This window comes from Gavialis gangeticus, unplaced genomic scaffold (assembly GCF_001723915.1).
Source record: "Gavialis gangeticus isolate Ggan-Ray unplaced genomic scaffold, GavGan_comp1, whole genome shotgun sequence".
Classification (NCBI taxonomy): domain Eukaryota; kingdom Metazoa; phylum Chordata; order Crocodylia; family Gavialidae; genus Gavialis; species Gavialis gangeticus.
In genome coordinates this window covers 164,655,915-164,678,419 of record NW_017729022.1, presented here as the reverse complement: position 1 = coordinate 164,678,419, position 22,505 = coordinate 164,655,915, and positions in this window count along the sequence as shown.

The following is a 22,505-nucleotide window of genomic DNA, read 5'->3' as shown; positions in this document are numbered from 1 at the left end:
CCTTGATCATACAAGTGGCCCTCCTCTGGACCCTCTCCATGCTGCCTGGCTGCCATGTGCATGCACCCTCTGCCTGGTTGCCCTCCTCCGGCTTCCCCCAGCCACCTGCAGGCTGGAACTGTGCCAACCTGCAAGAGGGAACCCACCGTTTCCCATGTTTTTCTCCTTGAAATGAAAGAAATCTGCATCTTACTGTTTTTCCCATGGTGAATATAACACCCTGATTCCTGCTGATCAAATAGCAGACATCAGATAGGAGTTTGGGGCAGTATACTAGCTGAGGATTTTATTATTTATCATAACATCAAATAGAATTCACTTTAGATTAGAAACAAAAATTAATTGATATACAGTGAGTGTAGTTCTTCTCTCAAACTTTTTGCAGCTGCACTACTTAACACAGCATCATAGTATAACACTGGAAGCCTGGCAGGTAGGCTGAGACCTGTAAAAAAAAAAAAAAAAAAGCTGTAAAAAGAGACGGTGATGTTTTCCTAAGTGAGAGACAGAGAATGGTAGCACTACACTGCCCTCATTATACAATGTGATAACTCCAGATTCACTCCCTCCTCTCTTTACTCCAGACTGTTGGGGTAAGGAACGGGGGAGAGGGACAAGATTCTCACCTGGGAGAGTCACAGGCTGAGTATTTAGGAGTTTAGGATATATGAGTGTTGCAACACCTACATTCACATGCAATAAATTCTCCCCACTCTACTACATTCCTCTGCCTCTGTAAGACTGTGTGGTCAGACATAGGGTAGTTGAAGGAATTAAGGGAAAATGACACTCTCAGTGCTCATTTCACTGCATATAGCTGAGGGTCAAAGTGCTGACCACTTCACTAAGTATAGCTATAATAGGAAAACTACACTTGTGGGGTCAGAATAGAGAACTGCACCATGGACAAAACTGGGAATTTTGGAGCCCTAGCCAGGAGAGGAGGGACATGAGGGCCAGAAAACAGAAAGGGAAATGGTGAGAGGTTGAGCTATTTAAAAAAAAAATTTAGAGACTCAAAAGCCCCTGGCTGCTGCTACCACTGCCACTGCATGTGCTGCACACACACTGGCAGCAGCAGCTGCTGCCTCCTGGGCTCCCAGCTGCTGTTTCTACTGCTGCCATTGCGCAGGCTTCCCACAGGCCATCATTTTGGTGCCCTTTCATTGGCACCTGAGGCTGGTGCCCCTCTCACTTAGAACCTAGTTACTCTACTGCCACTTATGGGTTTTTGTCCTTAGAACTATCCCACCAATATGATAACCACCAAAGCAGAAGTGAACAATAGGAAACTAGGGAGATAATTCTAAAAAAATCAAATCAGGAAGAAAAAGTTAGTGCGAGAGAAGTAGGGGCGCAGACAGAAGTGGCAATTTTTGCCTGATCTGGCCAGAGAAAGCAGTTTATAGCTGCAACCAAACACAAGTGCAAACAGCTTTAAAAAATGGCCGATTGGGTAAAAATCTAACCAAGCATTGCATGAGGTATCAGATAAAGATGTTACAAAATGTAGCATCTTTCTTTTGTAACTTGTGTCTGCAGAACTCCCAGGCTGCTGCTGTTTTCAGCGTGGTGGGAGCGGGGAAAGGGAGCAGAGGGAGTTTAGGCTGTGGGGTTTTCAGCCGCCCTGGAGGGTGGGGCTGGTGTATTGCAGCCACCCCCCCAATTCACCCAGTCCACCCTTCAGCACCAGCTGCAGAGCCCCCAAAATGATCTCCCTCCACTGCCTTTCCCCCTTCCCATTCTGAAAACAGTGAGCACTGGAAGAGAGCAGTAGCCACTGCTCCCAGCCCACAGCTAGATTCCCCTTCCCCTGGAACCAACAATGAACTTCGGTTTGGTTTGGGATAACAGAAGGCTGTGCAAAAATCATTCTGAATTACAGCTGAGAGCTGCACTCCTGTCTCCACACTAGCTGTCAGAAGGGAGAAAACTGTCAGTCAGGTATTAAACTCTTAGGATAGAATGGGAGGAATGAGGTTGCTGGAAGTTCTAAAAAAAAAGCCAGTGCACATAATCATCATCCTGTACTTTGTTACTCTTGTTGCTGTCATTGTCTGAAAAGGGACCGGGGGCCACCACCTAAGAAAAGGGGTTAGGAATTTTTTAACCATTTTATGTATTTTATATGCTCACAGGGTCAGATTTAATTGCTCTAATAATTTATTAGGCACCATATTAAAGTTAGTATTGTGCAGTGCCCAGCAGTTTCACAGTTTGCTGCTAGTCATGTGAAGATTTTCTTTTGTTTCAAAGTATATGAGCTCACAGGCCTACAAATACATTCCCAAACTCAGTCTAGTTTATCAAGCATCATCAACAAGTTCCTCATGGGTTCAAGATGTAACTGAAGATTAGCCAGGTTTGGTATTGTGTTCAGGTTGTCTCATCATCTATACAGCTAGAGTCCAAAACAGCAAGTAGAAAAAAAAAAATCAGAAACGGATGTTTGCAACTATTACACTGGCCAGAGTACAAATCTCCAAGGATAGTTTTCCAGGCTGCCATGAAATGCATATTGCTTGTTGTACCTGACATAACTATGAAATGGGAATGTCTCATTTGCAATGAATAAAAGAATGAAAAGCCACCCTACCTTATGCTCCTCAGCAACTACACTGCCCTTCTATTTTTGCAAGCTATTGCCTGGGATACTTAGAAATATATTCCCCATACATGTTTTTTCTTCAGAAACATAAGCTTGTTCTATGAGACAAAAAAAGGAGATAAGCTAAATTCTTTCTGTTGCTATTATTATTTTTCTTATGCATGATGCGTATTGTGAGGGCACCTTGGGTCTGATCAGGGACCAGAAACCTTGTGCCCTAGACACTGTACAAGCACAAGTGTAAAAGGATGATAACCTCCCTGAGGCAGAGAGAAGCTAACGGGGCAGAGCATAATGAAAAACTTCATTCTTATTCCACAAGTGGCCAAAATAAAAAATACATGCAAATATATTCAAGTCTAAATCCTGATGTCTTTGTTCAGTTTGTACTCAGTCCTCACTTGGGTTAAACTCTTTTTGCAGTCAAAGATAATTCATATATCCAAGAACTAAGTGAAAAGAAATTATTACACATGGTATATGAACAAAAATCAGGGCCGTTTGCCTTGCTTTTCAAGGTTATTCATCTTCTATTTCTCTTACTGGTGGAACTTTTTTTTACCTGCTATATATCAGTATAAGCAATTTACAAAGAAAGTATGTTGAGTACATGCACCAGATGGCAATTAGGATTGGGTGCATAATAAGCAACACAGGTGGATAATATTAAAGTCAACAAGACTAGAAAATAACTGCAAGTGGGCACAAAGGATGGAAAAGAGATAGTTCCTTATAAAATATACAAAAGACAGTGAAAATCATTGCAGCAAAAAGTGAACAATGGGTAGAAAACATGGATGTAAATGAGCAGTGGCAACACATAAAAGTAAAAGTAAAAAGTACTCAACAGAATGCAGACAACATTGTATCACAATGAATCATAGTCTCACCAAGCAAAAACAGAATTAACAATTTGAAATGAATGTTTTCAGACTGATGCTCCCCTATCCCAGCTCTCGTAAGAGTATAGCCAATGGATTGTGATGGCAGATATGTCAGTGTAAAATCTTAATAAATATTTATACAAAACAAACTTGGATTAGAATTTAGAAGTCCTTGAAATCAAGTGTAAATATGACAGTTGGCACCAGATAAGGATCTGGACTACCATATCCATCTCTACCAACAGATAGAGGATGACTAACTAAAGAATAGTGGAGACCAAACATGGCCCTGTCAAATTCAGTGAAATGCAGAGTTCAGCCTGGGGGGTTTTCAACCTCTCCTGGAAGGTGGGGCAGGTGTATTGGAGCCCCCACCCCCAATAGGGAGGGCTCCAATTCACCCATCCCACCCTTCAGCACCAGCTGAGAAGCCTCAGAAATGAGATCCCTCCACTGCCTTTCCCCCTCCCATTCTGAAAACAGCAGTGGCAGAGAGCCGTAGCCATTGCTATGAGAACCTGGCTGCAGGCTCTCAGCCCACAGCTAGATTCCCCTCCCCCTTGGAATCAACAGTGACCTTGTTTGGTGTGGAGTAACATTCAGTGTTACCCTGAGTGTTTGCAAAAATTGTTCCAAAATCAGCTCCATTTGAACTGGAGTAAACTAATCCTGACATTACTGTCTACACATGCATTTAAGTGCAGTAATTTACTATGCTACTGAATATCACTTGTATCTGATGGGACTACCTGGCAGCACAGTAAATTAGTCTACTGCACAGTGAAGCATCTTCTGTAGACACATGCAGTGATTAGTATTCTGCACTTTTTTGCGTAGAAAGCAAAATGCCCAGAAGCCCACCCAGAACCCCTGAAAGTATCCAACCTAGTTTTGAAACTCAGATCATACAGGTCCTGCAAAGAGCCAGGAGCTTTTTCAGACCAATGCAAGCCCAATCCACTGTGCACAGAGGAAAGGGAAAGAGAACAGAGATTAATATAGATAAATCACAGATTTACTACTCAGACTGAAGCAATTTCCATTTTTTTCTTTTTTGACTTTGGTTACAGGTCCTCAGATTCTGTATCTCCCAGCCCTGCCACCCCATTCTCAGAATAATAGTTGAACATAGGCAGGCAAGACACAAACAACTTTGTGTTGAAGAACCAATTTAATTTAACAACATACTATGCAATCTAAAAAGATTTCCAGATGCATGTTTTTGGGAATGGCAAGGGAGCTGGGGGTAAGCCTAATAAAGCTTATGTCCTCTCCCTGCTCTATGCTAAAAAAAAAATTGTCTTTTATGCTGAAAAGCTCTTCTTTTCTGTCTTTCAAAAATAATGTGTGCATTATATTCCAGGGGATGTTATATTCAAGAAAACAGAATAAGCGAATGCACTGCCAAGGAAAAAATTAACACGCTGAAGCAGATATCTGAGCATTCAAATAGAATGTACAAAACATTTAACAACCACGTAAATTATTCATTCAAACTATATCATTTTATTGATACAGTTCATTAATACATCAAACATAAAAAATGCAGATCTTTGTTAAGGAATTTTTGGCGGGAAACCCATGGTGAAAGAAAAACAGGTGCATGGGGAAATGACACTATACAACTTGTGTGGCAACAAATGTAAACTCTATAAAGCATTTTGAAGCAAAACACTCAACGATTTACATTCCAGAAGCTTTTACACTGCAGGAACAAATCCATCTTTCTGGGGCCTGCCCTCACTTCCTCCATCTGGGCCCATAAGCTTGGCACCAGCATGTGCTGGTACAAATGCTGCTAGTAATCCAAGAGGGAGTGTTGATGTGGCCTGGCTATCAAACTCTTTTCTTTAGAGGCCACTTATATCAGGGGTCAAGAGATGGCACAAGCAATTTTTGTGCCCGGGGGGCAGCAGTGGCGACTGAGATAACAGAAGTGAGGGCCACCATTCTTGCGCCCCATCTAAATTGGCACCCAGGACTGCTGTCCCACTCGCCCACCCCTAATTACACTATGGGGGGAAGGTCAGTTTACTTTTGCACATCAAAGTTAATAGCAATACAGAACATAATCATTTTCAAAAAACGGTTATTTCTTTGTTTATGCTCATTGAGAAATATGGCAAGAAGGTATCTGAGCCTAGAGGCACAAAGGAATGGGATGCTGTAAAACAAGACTGAGCTCTTAATTCATTTTGGGATTTTAGGATGTGTCAGTTTATGATTTCATGCCTCAGTTTCCCACAGTGAATTAGGCCTTCAAATTTAATGATTTTCAGGTAAATTTACAGCTTTTGTGCATATTGCATTGAAATAACTACATAAAATGCATAAATACAAAAAAATACAAAACCATTTCTTGAAAATTTTGTAAAGCTCAATCAATGTTTTTAGAGATCATTTGATAAAAGGCGTGGTGGAACAGAAAAATTAGGATTTTTTTTTTTAGCCATTCTTTATATTTCAAAATTATCTGCTTAAATTGTTTCCTCTTTTTAAAAGTCTCAGACAAAGTTTCTTTCAAGTTTTGTGTTTAGAAGAAAAAGCAACTGATTGGGTAAATGAATGCTAATTAGCCAGCTGAAGTTTGTACCATATTAAAAAGAATTCCATGTTCTAACATGGCATCCACTCATATGTTCAGTATGGACTGTCTCCAACATTTTGAAAGAGCTAAATGGCATTTGATTAGCTAAATAGAATATATTTTTTCCAGCTGATGTTTATTTAAAAGGACCATAGTCTACTACTTATTGTGATGTTTTTAATGCAGTTAGAACACTGCTAACTCAAGATCAACCCCATATGCAACAGAAGCTTTTTAAACTTTGTTTAATAAAATGCTGCCTGACAGGCAAATTGTTACACTGCTGTTCCTTGGCAAGTTATTGTTACTATGGCATTTACCACTAATAGCCTTTTTAGTAACTTCTGATCAGTGATAATTATCCTACAAACAAGACAAACGGGGTGAGGACATCTTGTATGCAAAGATTTTTGCATGACTTTAAGAAAAGTATTGGCTCCAAATTAGTAATTGTCATTCCCCATGAAATTTATTAACCTGGTCAGTTTCTATCCAGGAATCATAATGAGCAAATAAAAGATGCCTCAAGACCCAAAACTACACATTCTTAGAAATATAACTTTATATACATGTACAAAATGATTCAGAAAAACATGTATTTTTAAGACTAGGCCACAGTAGAAGTGTCCACACATGCATTTGATCCAGGATCAGTTTAATCACATGTAAACTCTTCATGAGTAAACACTACTGGGTAGGTGTCTACACATTGAGGGAAGTGGGAGCAGATTTGCAGCTAATGGCAGCAAACTGCTCCTACTTCCTGTGGCCCTGCAATAGGCCCCTGCCTCTGCCAGGGCAAGCTGTAATCTCCCCCTAGGTGCTAGCCCAGGGGCTGGCAGGGAACGCTGGGCCAGGACATTACATCCTGCCCCTTAGGACTGCTTGCTGCCAAAGGGGGTGGGGAAGGGGGATGACAACATCCCCCTGTTCCAACAGCAGGGAGCTCCTGGCCCTGGCTCCCCAGTTTGGGCAGTGGACTTGGAAAGAACTGCAAGGGAGAAGCAGGTCCCAGCCCCTTGCCCCAATGCATTGGTGGGGCTGGTAGCAACTAGCTCACTGCTAGCTGCTCCACTAGCAGATTGAGGCATGGGGCTGGGACCTACCCCTGACCAGGACACCTCTCAGCCCTTGCCAAGTACATGGGCGGAGGCTGGAGAGACTATTCCTCGCTCAGCTCTGTGAGTACAGAGTAGGTGGGAAACAAGCTGGGGATCTTGTTCCTCATCCAGCTCTGTGAGTGTGATCTTGGAGAAGAAAGCTTGGAGCTCCCTTCTGCAGAGGCAGGGGGACATAGTCCCCACCTAGGCTCTAGTGGTGGATCCCACCCTGGCAGCAGGCAGCTCCTGGGGGCAGAGAGAAATCTCCTGCCTCTTGGTGAATGGCTGACTGGGAGCAGATTTGTTCCCGGTCAGGCGTCTACACAAGCGCTACTGCACCATTACTAATTGGAAGTAAATTTGCTACTTGCATTTCCAGGTAGCAAATATGCTCACAATTAGCAAGGTTTACTGCACAGTAAACATGTGCACATGTAGATGTATATGCTTACTTTGCAGTAAACTATGCTACTGAGCAGTTAAGCATCTTGTGTAGATGGGCCCAGTTTGAAACAAACCTAGTAATATATAATCCTTCAACAGATGGTCAGTTACCACAATGGTTATCTTTATTATTTAACATTAAAGTGATTGTAAGTTTGAATGGGGTCAATTTCTTCTAAGATAGCTAAGAGTAGAAATCTGAAAAGTATTATCTTTAACCAATGAAAAAGTGTATTTATTCACCAAAACCATACAGATAGATAATCCATGGGTATCAATTCTTCAGCATCTCTAGTAAGTTGTTTGTATTTTATGTAAGCCTCCAACTAGTAGAACTGCAGTTAGTCTTAAGAAAAATCGTATACATGTGGTCCATGCCATTTCTAATGTTTGGTATAAACGGAGATAATTTAAACCAAGACATCAATTAATTTCTCTCTCTTTGATGTCCATTTACTTGGACTTAGGCCCCCTCTACACTTTAGAGGTATTGTGCAATTAACCAATTAATTTTGTCCTCTTGGAACAGACATAGTAGGGGAACCCACGCATCATGGGATGAGGTAGCTCCAGAGATTTATTTCAGTAGGGCCAGATATTCAGCCCAACGTCTTTTATATATACAAAAATCTCATTTTTACTACATTAAGCCTAATACTATTAACTCCATGGTTGCTTTAGCAGCATAAAAGTGCTTTGTGTGCAAATTTAACTTTTACTCGGCTTAAGATAACTTTATACTGCCAAAGAGGTATACCTGTGTATTTGCATGAATGTGTATTAGCTGTTGAGTTTGGTTTGAAAAGCTTTGAGAAGATCTAGCAGTTATTGAAGGAAAAATGCAACCAGTAGATCAATTTATAAACAGGAAAAAATGATTGCATTTATTTTGATTTCCAGGTTGACTCTGCATTGCACCATTAATTTTTTTTTAAAAGTTTCTGGAAATAGTTTGTTTTAGACTGAATTGTGCTATATTCTACTAAATTATATTAGCACAATTAGTTTAGATTGATTACTGGAGAGGGGTTTGCTTTATTAAACTGAAGTCTAATCCATAAAAATAAAGATATTTATTACAGTGAATGGAAGCCACATACTGAGTAAGGGAAGGAATATGATTGAAAAAAAGTAATGATTAAGTAATCATGAAAGTACTTAAATCACCAGGTATGTTTTATAAACTCACTGAAATTTGGGTGGCATTAATTAGACACAAGAATATATTATGTTTAAAACATGGTTAAATATGTGACTTTGATAGAATGGGTTTAGTGTATCAAATGTAGACCAAATCAGTGTCACCAACTACAGTTGGTCTTTCCATGCTTTCTAAATCACCGGTAGACATGCTTAAAAGGACCAGGTATTTCTTTCCTATGAGGTATTCAGGGGGAGGTACCAGAACACCAGTAAGTATGACCACCTGTATTCTAAAAGCAATAGCTTAGAAAGCCTAATTAACTGTTGTTAGGAAACTCAAAGATTTCCCAGCAATAGAGCAAATTTGTCTGGGCCTCCCACCTGTTTCTGTTAATCAGAAGGCCAACTTCAGCAGGAATTTCCTAGTTACTGCTGCCCTGTATGGAAATGTGAATACCTTTTTCCAATTACCTCCAGAATACCTCTGTTGGGTTGTAGGTTAGCATATCTAGTGGGGTATTTCATAGAATACTAGTTCAGATGTGATCCTCCAAGCACACAGTTAGTGTTTGGTACAGTACTAAATCCCAGCAGATCTCTTCTTCTCACTTGTAAGCCACACAAAACACATACAAAAAGGTTCATGGAGTCAGGCAATCAAATAAAAAAACATATATTGACAGCTGATGCCAAATGAGACTAGATAAGATAGCAAGTTACTAAAGATGACCTGCTAAGTAAAGTCTACAAACTAAATGCATTGTACTCAGCATAACATGCAGCAATCTATACATGCAATTACTCTTCATTACCTGAAATTACTGTAGAGGTACTGATCTCTTTCTACTTTGTCTGTCTGAGTTTCTTCACTTAGCCTATACTTTGTTGATATATGACAACTGAAATCACCTTTAAGGCATGATAACAGCTGCAGCAGATTTTCCCTTTACTGAGAAATCAATGCTGTCTACAATTTGTGGCTGTAGAGACATGTTCCAGGCAGTGAGAGATGTGCCTGAAGCACTTTGGGCTTTCAGGCCTGGAGTTGGCATTTGCCTTTTGTGTTTTAGAGTGTGCAGTAGAAGGAAAAGCACTAAGGAAAAAAAATAAATGAAAAGCCCTACACTTATATGTGAATTAAAAGCTTGCATAGGGGGCCTGACTGACAGCACTGAAGAAAGCAGTTCCTCTTTATCCTCCAAACAGCTGTGCATACATAGGAGCAGTACAAACTTGCCCTCACAATCACACTCATGCAGTCACTCTGTCAGAGCTGAGTTACGTCTGGGATCAAAAGAAACTTAACGAAGCCAGCTTTTATATAGCACTTTTCAACAGTGGTTCTCAAAGTGCTTTACAATGTCATTATCTCCATCTTAAGAAGGCAAGACAGATTTGCCCAAAGGCATCCAGCAAGTCAATGACAGAGCTTGGAACAGAAGCCAGGTCTGATTCCCAAATTAGTTTTCTATCTGCTAAGCGATATGTTGGTTTCTGTAACAAGTCATGTTATGTGGGCTCTGCTAATAAGTGTGCCAATTAATGCCACATGTCTCTTTCATGTGAGTACTTGACCTATTGGATTCTCAGCTGAAACTAGTAAAGACATAGAAACAGAACTATAAGCAAAACTTACAAGGCCCACACAAAATCATAGAAAATTAGGGTTGGAAGGTCATCTAGTCCAAACCCCTGCTCAAAGCAGCGCCATCTCCAACTAGATCATTCCAGCCAAGGCTTTGGTTAGCCAGGTCTTAAACACCTCCAAGGATGAAGATTCCACCACCTCTCTGGGGAGCCTGTTCCAGTGCTTTACTACCCTCCTAGTCAGGAAGTTTTTTCCTGATATCCAACCTAAGCCCCACTTGCTGTAACTTGAGACCATTGCTCCTTGTTCTGTCATTTGCCACCACTGAGAATAGTCTAGCTCTATCCTCTTTGGAACCAACCAGGTAGTTGAAGGCTGCTATTAAATCCCCCCTCCCTCTCCCCTGTCACTTTTCTCTTCTGCAGACTAAATAAGCCCAGTTCCCTCACCCTCTCCTCCCAGCCCTCTAACTATTTTCATTGCTTTTTGCTGGACTGTCTCTGTTTGTCCACATCCTTTCTGTAGTGGGGGGCCCAGAACTGGACACAGTACTCCAGATGTGGCCTCACCAGTGCTGATAGATAGAGGGGAATAATCACTTCCCTTTATTTACTGGCAGCACACCTACCGATGCAGCCCAGAATGCCATTAGCCTTCTTGGCAACAAGGTCACACTGTTGGCTCTTTTCAATTTATTGCCCACTGTAAGCCACAGGTCTTTTTCTACAGAGCTGCTGCTTAGCCACTCAGTCCCCATACTCATGCATTGGATTGTTCCATCCTAAGTGCAGGACTTATTGAACCTCATGGCTAGGGTAAAATTACACACAAATGTGTGCAATTGTTCACATGTGACATTCATTACACTTAAGTAATGGAAAACTGATTCAAATCTGTAACACAATAAAAGTTCAGTATACATAAACTGCTTTCAAAATGGCCAATAGTGGTTTAAGTTAAACTTGGATGGATGTCGGTTAAATTGGTTTATTGACTTTCTGTCCCAGACCCCCTCCAAATTCAAGTTAATTCACAGTCCCCCAGCATCTTAGGATACTTTGCACCTCCCCTGCAAACTCCCTCCCCAGGGTGGGTGTGCTAGTCTTGGCCCAAGATGCCTGCTCCTGCCAAGAGAGAGTTGTGCTCTAGTGCCTTCTGACTTCTGGCCTGGGCCACTGCATTTCTGGAACCAAAAGTGAACATCTGTTCACTTGCTTATCAGTTCAATCTACACAGCCTAGACTAACCTGTGAAGATTAAATCGATTCAGCCTTGGGCTTTTTGACTGTCTGTACCTAGCCCATGAGATTTCTTTTGATACAGTCCTCCAATTTGTCTAGGTCTCTCTGAATCCTAGCCCTACTATCCAGCATATCTACTACATCCCCCAGGTTGGTGTCATCTACATTCTATCCCATCTTCCAGATAATTGATGAAGATAGTGTACAAAACTGGCCCCAGAACTGACCCCTAGGGAACTCCACTTGATACTGGTTGTCAACTAGACATTGGGCACATCTATATGTGTCACTATGGTGACGTTATGGTGCCATGATTTAGTACTTTCTTTTGGAAGTACTAAATCATGGCACATTAACAGCCTGTACTGCACTATATGCATGGTGCACAGTTATTTTTAATCAACTATTTCACATTATAACAGTGAAGCATGTCACTATGGTGAAGTAGCTGCTGGTCATGCATAGATGCCTGTGGATGCTATGTCACTATAGTGCATTGTTACAGCGATGTAGCATCACGTGTAGACATGTGAGCCTGATGATTCAGCCAGGCGCCTGTGGGCCTGATGATCCAGCCAGTTTTCTATCCACCTTCTAGTTAACTCATCCAACCCATACTTCCTTAACATAAGACAGAAGATGGCTATGAGCAGGCTTAAAAGAAACGTGAATAACTTATAAATGATTGTGCCAAAATGTCGTGGAAAACTGTTTTGGACTAGTTTAGAGCAGCTGCAGGTAGAACATTTTCTAAATATATCTAGAACAGTGGTTCTCAACTTTTTTGGACTCAGGGCACTGTAACATGTTGGAGTCCCAGGGATGGCCATGATGCCCCCCTGGGAGCTCCATGACTGCGCCATGTTCCGCCCCTAGAGCGCTTCCCCTGTCTCACCTGCCATGCCTTGATGGAATATAAATAGATATAACAGGAGGCTGCTGGGCCTCTATGATCTACTGTGCCTGGTTGGGCACTCAAAGCCTTATGAGCTAATTGTGTGGCTTCAAAACACCCCTTTACCATGCCCCGTGCCTCATAGATATTATCCATATATTGTCCCTCTGTAGGGGCCTGGGCCCACTAGATAGGACCTGGCTTCAAGGCACTGACTTCCCTTATTTCCTCAAGCTACTGAGTCCCTGGCTCCTGTATACTGGGCCCCTGGCACCTCTGTGACTGCACCCTAAGTGCTCACACCCCTAGCAGGACTCCAGGCAGTCAAGTGCCCCCTTGGACACTAGTGACACCTCCACCTCCCTTATAAACTCATCCACAAACCGCCGATATTCCCAATATAAATACAAGCCCCTGGGTTATAACATAAATAATGACATGCAGCAGCCTCCCGCCCCTTTAAAAGTATAACCCTCTACCAACTCAGCATCCTAGGCTCCCTTGAGCAGGAGCTCCTTCTCTGGTGACAGCCAAGGAGAGACTGCCCTTTCTAGCCCCAGCCCCAGGCTTATATGCTCCTCTGGAGCTGTCTGTATCCAGTCCTCTGACTGGCTGCAGGTAGCTAATTATCCCATTAGCCAGTTGCCCTGGCAACCTGCAGCTGCAGCATCCTGCCTGCCTCCAGAGTTCCCTGGCTGGGCTGCTTCCCCTCTTAATGTAACAGAAAGCCTCAGGATCTCTGTTACAGGCACCAGTCAGAGAATGCCAGGTCTTAGTTTTCACTCATTTTTCACTCAGAAAAATAATAGAGCAATTCTTCTGCTGCAAAGAACCCAGAAAAACCACAACTGGTCAGAATATTATTGACACTATGGATTCCTATTTGAAAACTCTGGGTTTAGCTTTTGAGTTGCATGTAGATGTTTGTACACCTAACAGCGCTAACATTGCATGGTACTCCACAGCACCCTTAAAAGGATGGCATTGCACTCCAGGATGCCACAGCACTGTGGTTGAGAATCACCAGTCTAGAGGAACACTAAAAAAAGTGTGTTCTCTTGAATGAAAATCCCACAATGCAAAAACAAGTGTGTAAACAAAAGTTTTATGTCAGGCACTACAAAAGGTGACTGGCACTCCATTTAACCCTGATTATAGCTTTCCCCATAATTTTCTGCAAACTAATACAAGAACTCTCATCTGCAGATAATACACAAAATGCAATGGTTACACTATTAGCAATAGAGCCAGGAGGAATATCACTCTGATTCATTTACCTGGATAGTATCCTGAAAAGCAAAAAAGTTCTTGCTATTTTCCTTTCTGGCTGAAATGCTGAGACACAACTGGAGTAAATTTAAGCCCCCTCTCCTTAGGCAGTAGGTTGGGCTTAGGTGTGATGTAAATGTTAAGCTGTTTAGCCCTACCAAGATTGGAACAGTTTTGCCCATGCACAGAGATGCTGCTCGAGTCACCTAGGACACTTTAAGGTTAAGAAGGACCAGCCAGACAGAAATGGGTGGGTGTTAGGGCTGTGCAAAATGTCGATGTGTGTTTCATTTCAAAGCTGTTTCAATGTGTTTCAATCTCAAAACAGCAAAATCTAATGAAAAGCTTTGAAACAGCTTCAAAACAAAATGAGGGCACTCAAAAGGTTTTGAAAGTTTCAAAATGTTTCGAGTTTTGAAGCTGGGCTTCCTTGCAGATAAACAGACACTAAAGAGAGGAAGAGGAAAAGAGGGAAAGGACTGTTCTGATATTGACATCTAGCTCCCGGTTTGATTCCCCAGCTCTCCGATCATTTCCCTAGCTCTTCCTGGGAGGTGCGGGCCCCCCGGTCTGAGTGCTAGGTTTCAGCAGGCTGCAGCAGCAGCCTGCTGAAACCCGATGCACAAATCTGGGGCTGTGGAGCTGTGCCAGACTCCTCCAGGGGGATGTGGGCCCGTGGATCTGTATGTGGGATGACAACATGCTGCTGCTGCTGCTGGCTGGGGCCAGTGCCAGCACCTAAGTCTGCCCATGCCAAATGCTGGGAAGAAACCAGTGCTGGTGCTGGCCTCAGCTAGTAGTGGCAGCCTGCTGTCATCCCACACGCAGATCCAAGAGCCTTTGCCCCCCAGAAGGAGTATGACACAGTCCTGCAGCCCTCCCAGGGGGTGCGGGCCCCCAAATCTGCACACAGGAAGACAGGAGACTGCCACTGCCAGCAAGTGATACAAGTTTTGCTCTGAACAGTTTGAGGTGCAGTTTCCCAGAAACCCCCATGCCTATCTCCTTGAAAATTAGCAGGCTTCATGCCCTCAGAAGGGGCTACCAACCCTGTATTTTTCATCCAAATCAGCCAAGAAATGTCAAAGTTATAGGCATTTTCATGATTCCCCATTATAGCCTATGGGTGACATGTCGAAACAGCATTGAAACAGTGAAACAGTTTCCGCAAAATGAAATGGAACAGTGCTTTGAAGCAGCAAAATGATACACTGTCCCTTCGAAATGGCAAAATAGAAGTTGAGATGAAATGGTGCTGTTTTGCGCAGCCCTAGTGGGTGTCCCCAAGTTTATTATTTTGTACTGAAGCACCTAAACCTCACGTTAGATGCACAGGTGCTTTAGTGGCTCTAGCTACTAAAAGACACATTTCTGTTGAGCCATGCCACCCACAAAAGATACCAACATGACTATGTGTTCAGTCATCTGTACTAACTTAATAAAATTACCACAGAATACAGCACAGAGTTTGAAAAAGGGGGGTGGGGGGAAATGTTTGTTTTCTTCATGAAGTCTAAAGATGCTGGTCCTTTGAATATTTAACATACAAGAATATTTACTGATTGCTCTTATTTATGAGTGAAACTTTTCTTTTCATCAAGCCTGCTAAGAGAGGTGCATCAGGTTTCTTTTAGTAAAAGAACTAAATATTTTTAAAATGGTGGTGATGAATAATGTGCTTTTTGCACCTTGGTGTACTTGGCTGTCCCAAGTCTGTTTATATTGGATAGGTTTGTACACAAGCATAACTACCTACTCTCAGAAAATCTCACTGGTCACAGAAACAAGAGTAGACTAATCCACCATTCTGGTAGAGGGGCATGGAAGAAATAATACTGTCACAGGAATGATAAAAGTGACATGCAGCCAAACGCCTTTCAGTAGGAACAGTACTCTTTCAGGACCCCAAAAAGGTGCTTATTCTTAATTTAACTGACCAGCTGCCCTTCCAGATTTCTCCCATCAAGAATCCTCTTCCCATTTCTCTTGTAAATGAAATAGCAACTATAAATTCCTGGCGCACAGACTTATTTAGAAGTGGTTTGTATTTCATTGCGTTTTGTGATAGATTAGCACCAATGATGTCTATCTTCCTCATTTGCATCTGTAATTATACTCTTGCCTTTTTTTTCTAATTATATATTAATGTAGAGAGAACCAAATTGCTGGAGCTAACCCAAGGCAAAAAATTATTTTTTCTTTATGAAATGGAAATTAGGAAGTGAGGAAGAGAAAAGCATTTCATTTTGGATTCAACTGTACGCTGTTTTATTTAATCTCTTTTTTCTCTTATTAGCAATCAGTTTGTCCATACAGGATTAATAAAAAAAATTCCAAACCACTTCTACCTTTCTGATTTCTAGCATTCCTCAGATACTTTGTACAGGCGAGTATAACTATGAAATTATAAAGTAATGGAAAAACAGACATTGGTTACAAATACAAAATGTACATCCAGATGAACAAAACTACAAATGCTTACCTGCAGATGCTGTGTGCCATATTATTTTTGATATATAGGATAATTCCTACAGTTAATCAGAGTTTCAGATTTTAAAAAAAATTTCCATATAACTTGCCACTTTAGGCAAGATAAATATAGGATGTAGACAGATATAATAATTTTATCACTAAGGATACTGATAGAAGCTGTTATGATACAGCTGTTACAGCTGTATGAATCTGCAACAATGCAAGCATAGCAAAATTAAAACTAAGCTTTTGATTTCAATATCTCTTCTGCTGTAAATGCACTCATGTCCGGCAAATCACATTCACAAGTGTAACTCCGCTTTGTGCTGAGAGAGATTAATTTCAAGCCATCATTTTAAATCTACTTAAAACCTCAAAACAGAGTTGAGTGGGATATAAATGGAACATATGCCTGATGACCCTCAACACAGATGTGAATTTGACTCTGAATGATCAGCTGCTGGTGCTGGGTAACAGCATCCATCCAAATCAAATACCCTCTCAGTCTTCCCAAACAAGTGGTGATGGTGTCAGAAACAGAAGCCCTATTTCTGGACACATATCTTTTTTATCTTTATGCTTGGATGAGCTTTATTATTTCTGGCTAACCTGAGTGGACATCATCAGCAGCAGCTATTTGGTAGGGCTGTGCAAAGCTTCGGTCCCTGATTTGATTCGGCAGAGATTCGGTCCAATTCAGTGGCCGAATCTCCGAATCCAAATTGAATCAGGAGACCTTTTAATCTCTCTGAATTGAATCAGAACCCTCTGAATAGATTCAGAGAAATTCAGAAAGTTTTAGCGATTCAGACATAAGCACAGCTTTAAATGTTTTTTCTACATACCTCATACTACCAGGAGGCTCATCAATGCTGCAGTGCTGGGGCAGATGGAGCATCCCACAGGAGCACAAGGGGCTCCCCAGCACACTCCCCAGTGGACCCGGAAGTGGATCAAGTGTACTTCCAGTCCACTTCTGGGTTTGCTGCTGAGTACGTGGGCCACCCCCATGCTTCTGTGGGACACTCCATGTGCCCCACCGTCGCAGCGTTCACAAGCCGCACCTGGTACCTCAAAGCATATAGAAAAAAGATTTAAAGCTGTGACTATGGCCAAATTGCTGATTCTCTGAATAAGCATTGAATCTTCAGATTTGGATTTGGCTGAATTGAATTGGGGATAGTGATCCAAATCAATAAATCAAATCACTATCCCCAATTTGGGCCGAATCCAAATCAAATATGGCCCGGTTTGCACACCCCTACTATTTGGTATAGTTATGTTAGTGAGGTCTGTCCTAGTTGTAAACATTGATGTGGCAGATTCTCTTTCTGGTGTAAATGAGAATCAGCCCTTGTATGTTTTCAATATATACCAGTGCAGGGGAAAAAATTCCAATAACAGGCAAAAGGAAAAAGTCCCAAATGTTGACGCCCCCTAGATTCTAATATACCCAAACCAGAACCAGTGTTCCCTCTAAGCTTTGTGGTGTGTGTGGCCTTGCAGGTGCACTCACGCCATGCTGCCAGGCAGGCCTGCATGGCCACGCACACCACACAGCTTAGAGGGAACAGTGACCAGAACTAAGTAGGATGTGACTCAGTGAAAAATCCATTACTCTGATGGATATTACTGGTTTGGTGCTTTAAGTGGCATTTATTTTCCATGCTTCCTTCAAGTTCCCAGCACATCTAGCTTGAATAAGCTCCATTCACTTATATATTTTATTTAACCTTGTCTGTTTAAACAGTCCTTCTTGTTGTTAAAAAGACTTGAGACATGAAAGTGCTGGACATAAGAATATAAGGTATGTGGGTAAGAAACCATTGACTTGTAATGATAACTGTGTCATTCCATGTTCTCTTACCTTTTCATTTGTTTCCAAACTAAATATCACCATTATAAAATAAATCCTCCTTTTGTCCTGAAGATCTTCCTAGTATGTGGCTTTTCTCTACATGTCATTTTTAGTGACAATTTGCACCTTATCATAGCAAATTAGTGCTGTCAGCTTACTGAATCAGCTGTCTCAAAAAATGCAGTCCGATGTTGTTTACCGGGCATGTGAAAGTTGCCTCATTTATCACTCTAGAGACTGAAGTACTTTATTTATCCACAGAAAAAGTAAAGCCTTGGTACAAACATTTCAAGGTCCTCACACTGTGCTTCAGGCTGGCTAGGAGACACCATTCTATCTTTGGCTTCCCCGCTGTGACTACTAATAAGGTTTCAGTTATTTGTGATGGACACACCTGCTCACTAAATACCATCTTCTTTCTCCTGTCCTGCAATAGCAGTGGCCCTGAAACCTTTCTTACTTATATCCATGTACATGAAGAATAACCGATTAAATTAAAATTTACACTGGATTTATCTCATTTTAACCAGGTAGAGTATCTGGCTCATTTTTAGTCACTGACGCATTGATGTAAATAGCAACTTACAAATGAAATAACATAAAAAAAATCTATTTGGTTTCAGTAGTATTAGATGGGCTCTCTCTGACATGCAAAACATAATGATACATTTAAAAGTATACACTGGAAACTCTGTGTGCTCTATCTTGACATCATACATAGACAGCAATGGGCGCACCTACAAGTGATGCTTAACTTCCCATTAGCATAGTTTACTGCAAAGTAAGTATGTGCATCTACATGTACACTTGCTTACTTCACAGTAAAACTCCCTAATCCCCAGTAAATTTGCTACCTGTAAATTTAAATAGCAAATTAACTTGGGATTAGTAATGGTACTGTAGCACTCATGTAGATGCCTGACTAGGAGCAAAATCTACTCCCAGTCAGCTGTCCACCAGGGGGCAGGAGATAGCTCCCTGTCCCTGGCAACTACCTGCTGCTGGGGCAGGCTCTGGCACAGGAGCCCACGTGGATACTATGTCTGCCTGGCTCAGCACCAGGGAGCTCCAAGCCCCCTGCTCCCAAATCGTGATCCTTATCTCATAACCCCTGCTCCACCATCACAATCAGGGAGTGGGGGGTGGTTGGAAGACCCTTATCACCCAGCCTGCACTCCACAGTCACAGGGCTTGGACTGGGAGACCCTTATTTCCCAGCCCTGAGCCCCATGGCCACCAAGCTCAGGTTAGGAAATAAGGTTCTCCCAGCCTGAGCCCTGTGATCATGGATCTCAGACCGGGAGATAAGGATTTTCCAGCAGTGGCCCCATGGTCATGGAGCCAGCACTTGGAGCTCCCTGCTGGCAGGGGCTGAAGAGCTTGTTCCCCTACCCAGCTGTGTGAGTGTGGAGCTAAGGGGGGAACAAGCTTCCCAGCCTTGCATGTCCTGGTGGAGACAATGTCCTCCTGCTCTGGCAGCAGGGATCTTCCATCCCCTGCTCCCTGATCGCAATTGCGAAGTGCGATCTGGGAGCCTGTTCTCAGCCCCCACTCTGCAATTGTGGAGCTGGGACTGGTAGTAGTCTGGAAGCTTGTTTTCAGCCCTCCAATCCCCACTCCATGATCACATTTTTGATCACAGAGCAGGGGCTAGTTTCCTGCCCAACCTGAAGTTGGTTGGGACCTGCCCCTGACTGGGACAGTTCCCATTTTCTAGCCAGCCCCAGGCTGCATCAGGAAGTGCATGCAGCCTGGATGTGGCTGGGGACTGTCCTGTTTCAGACAGTTCCCAGCCAGCTCTGGGCTGCACATGCAGACTTCCCCATGCAGGCCACTCCCCTGCAGCTCTTTCCAAGTCCCCTGCCCCTGATCAGGGAGCCAGGGCCAGGAGCTCCCTGCTGCTGGGGCAGGGGAACACTGTCCCCACCACAGCAGCAGGCAGCCCCTGGGGCTAGAAGACAGCTGTCTCCTGGCCCAGTGGACCTGTCAGCCCCTGGGCTAGCACCCAGAGGGAGCCTGGAGCTGTCCCCACTGGTGGCAGGGGCCCATTGCAGGGCTGCAGGGAACTGGGTGAAAATCTGCTCCCTAATCCTCACATATGTAGATGCTTGCCAAATAACCCTTACTTTGGAGTAGTTCACACCAGAGTAAATTTGGACCAGAGTAAATGCATGTGTAGATACACCCAATGAGACTGGAAGTACATAGTTCAAGGTACTGAAAGTGAACAATTGGAAAGTTTTCACCAACAAATGACCAATTTAAACATAAAAGATTGTGTTCATTAGTGTTTAAAATCCAAATTCGAGGTCTAAATCCAGTTCCTACTGAATAAAGCACCATGTGATATTAGTAACAAACTGCCTCTGTTCCATTTATCCTTCCATACTTACTCCCCACCTTTCCCAATAGGTTTTTGGGCAAAATTACATTGCATAATTGGGACTGTCTTTACTCTGGACTATACTTTGTCACAAAAGAAAGTTGTTGGTAATGGAAGTGTATGCTGTTGCTTCTTATGCTCATCATTTAGTTATTTTTTTATTTTGCCATTATTTATGCTATACAAATCATATAGAAAATTTCACTGCATAAAGGTGTAAGTTCAACATTGCCTCTGTACCATAATTCTGGGAAGCCAACATTGTTTTACTTAGACTTTCTGCCTCCATTACAAATAATTTCATCATCTAAACTGCAATGAATTTTCAGCCACAATAGCACTATTTTATATGTACTGAAAGAAACTGATTATCTCCAATAGTTCCCTTCTCATTAAAAGGGGAATATTTTAGACAAAATACTGATGAAATACTTCTATTTTTTAGTGATACAGAGACAATCAGTGCAGTTTTCTCTATAGATGATTGCAATTCTTTATTAATTGATCCTCCAGATATCTTGGAAACAGGCTCCAAATAGTCCAGAACATTTCCTTTAGAGACCTACATATGAAATCTTCAAACTGCCACACTACATTGTTTAAAACCAATTCACTTGTTTCCACTAATGATTTTAAATTGTGCTGCTTATTGTTAAATCATGCATTGTCTTGGCCCCTAGAAGTTATATGATTTCCACAGATGCCTGTCACCTTCTATATTCTTCCAAAAGGAAAATGATAGCTCCATTTGTTAAATCGTATCATTCCTGGAAGCTGCAGTGCATTCCTTTTAAATGGAGTTATCTGTCTGGAAGTTATAAATGAGATATGTGATAGTCATTTCAAGGTTGCATTTAAGTCAAACAGGCAAAATACTGATCCTACTGAAAACAATGGCAAACCTCCCATCAGCCTCCATGGGGTGACAATGTTACCCTTGTGTGTTAACTATAAAACTTTGTCAAATAATAAATATACAGATAGATAACCGATGATTATCTGGGCACTGCACTTCAACAAGGATGTAGAAAAGCTTGAGAGGGTCAAGAGAAGAGCCACCTGTATGATCAGAGACTTGCAAGACAAGCCATACGAGGAAAGGCTGAAGGACTTGGGTCTCTTCATCCAAAAAGAGAGAAGGCTGAGAGGGGACTTGGTAGCAGTTTACTGCTATATCAGGGGAATACACCAAGGGCTTGGTGAACTACTGGGGGCTTAACATTAGGAAAAACTTCTTCACAGTCAGGGTGTCCAGACTGTGGAATAAGCTTTCTCCAGAGGTGGTGCAATCATCTCCCCTGGAAATCTTCAAGAGGAGAGTGGACGGTCACCTTGCTGGGGTCACCTGATCCCAGTTGTCTTTCCTGCCTAGTGCAGGGAGGCTGGACCTATTGATCTTGCAAGGTCCCTTCCAGACTCTTACAATCTATGAATCTATCATGATGAGTCATTAAGTTTTCCCTATTCCACATACCACCCATTATTAACCATATTTGTTGTTTTATCTTTCATTTCATGAAAAAGTAATGAAAACAAAGAGACCTCAAAAATATGTTTGAAAGAGAATACACATAATTTGAAGTATTGAGATTCTTATGGAAACATAATTTAACAGATTTAATAGATGTGACAACAAATACAAGCCTCTTTCTCTTTGTTTATGGGACAAAATTGACATATTTAAACATACTTTTACAGAAAAAAATCCCTGGTGGAGATAAGTGCTCTTTTTGCTTTTGTGAATTTCTTTTTAGCAGCATCCATTGTTTGGGAGAGTGTTCTTTCCTGGACATTTATAAAAGGAAGAGTACTTATCTGAATATGAGTACTTACATACTACATTCCCAAAGCTAGGAAGTATTGAACACTTTAAATACCTAAGGATGATAAATGAACATGTCATCTGGGACTAGATCCCAGAGTAGCACCCAGAAAAGATAGCCTTATCCTGTCTCAGTCACTACACCTCTAAGGCAACAGTAAAAACTCACTAACTGATAGTTTCATAGTTTCATAGTTTCTAGGGTCGGAAG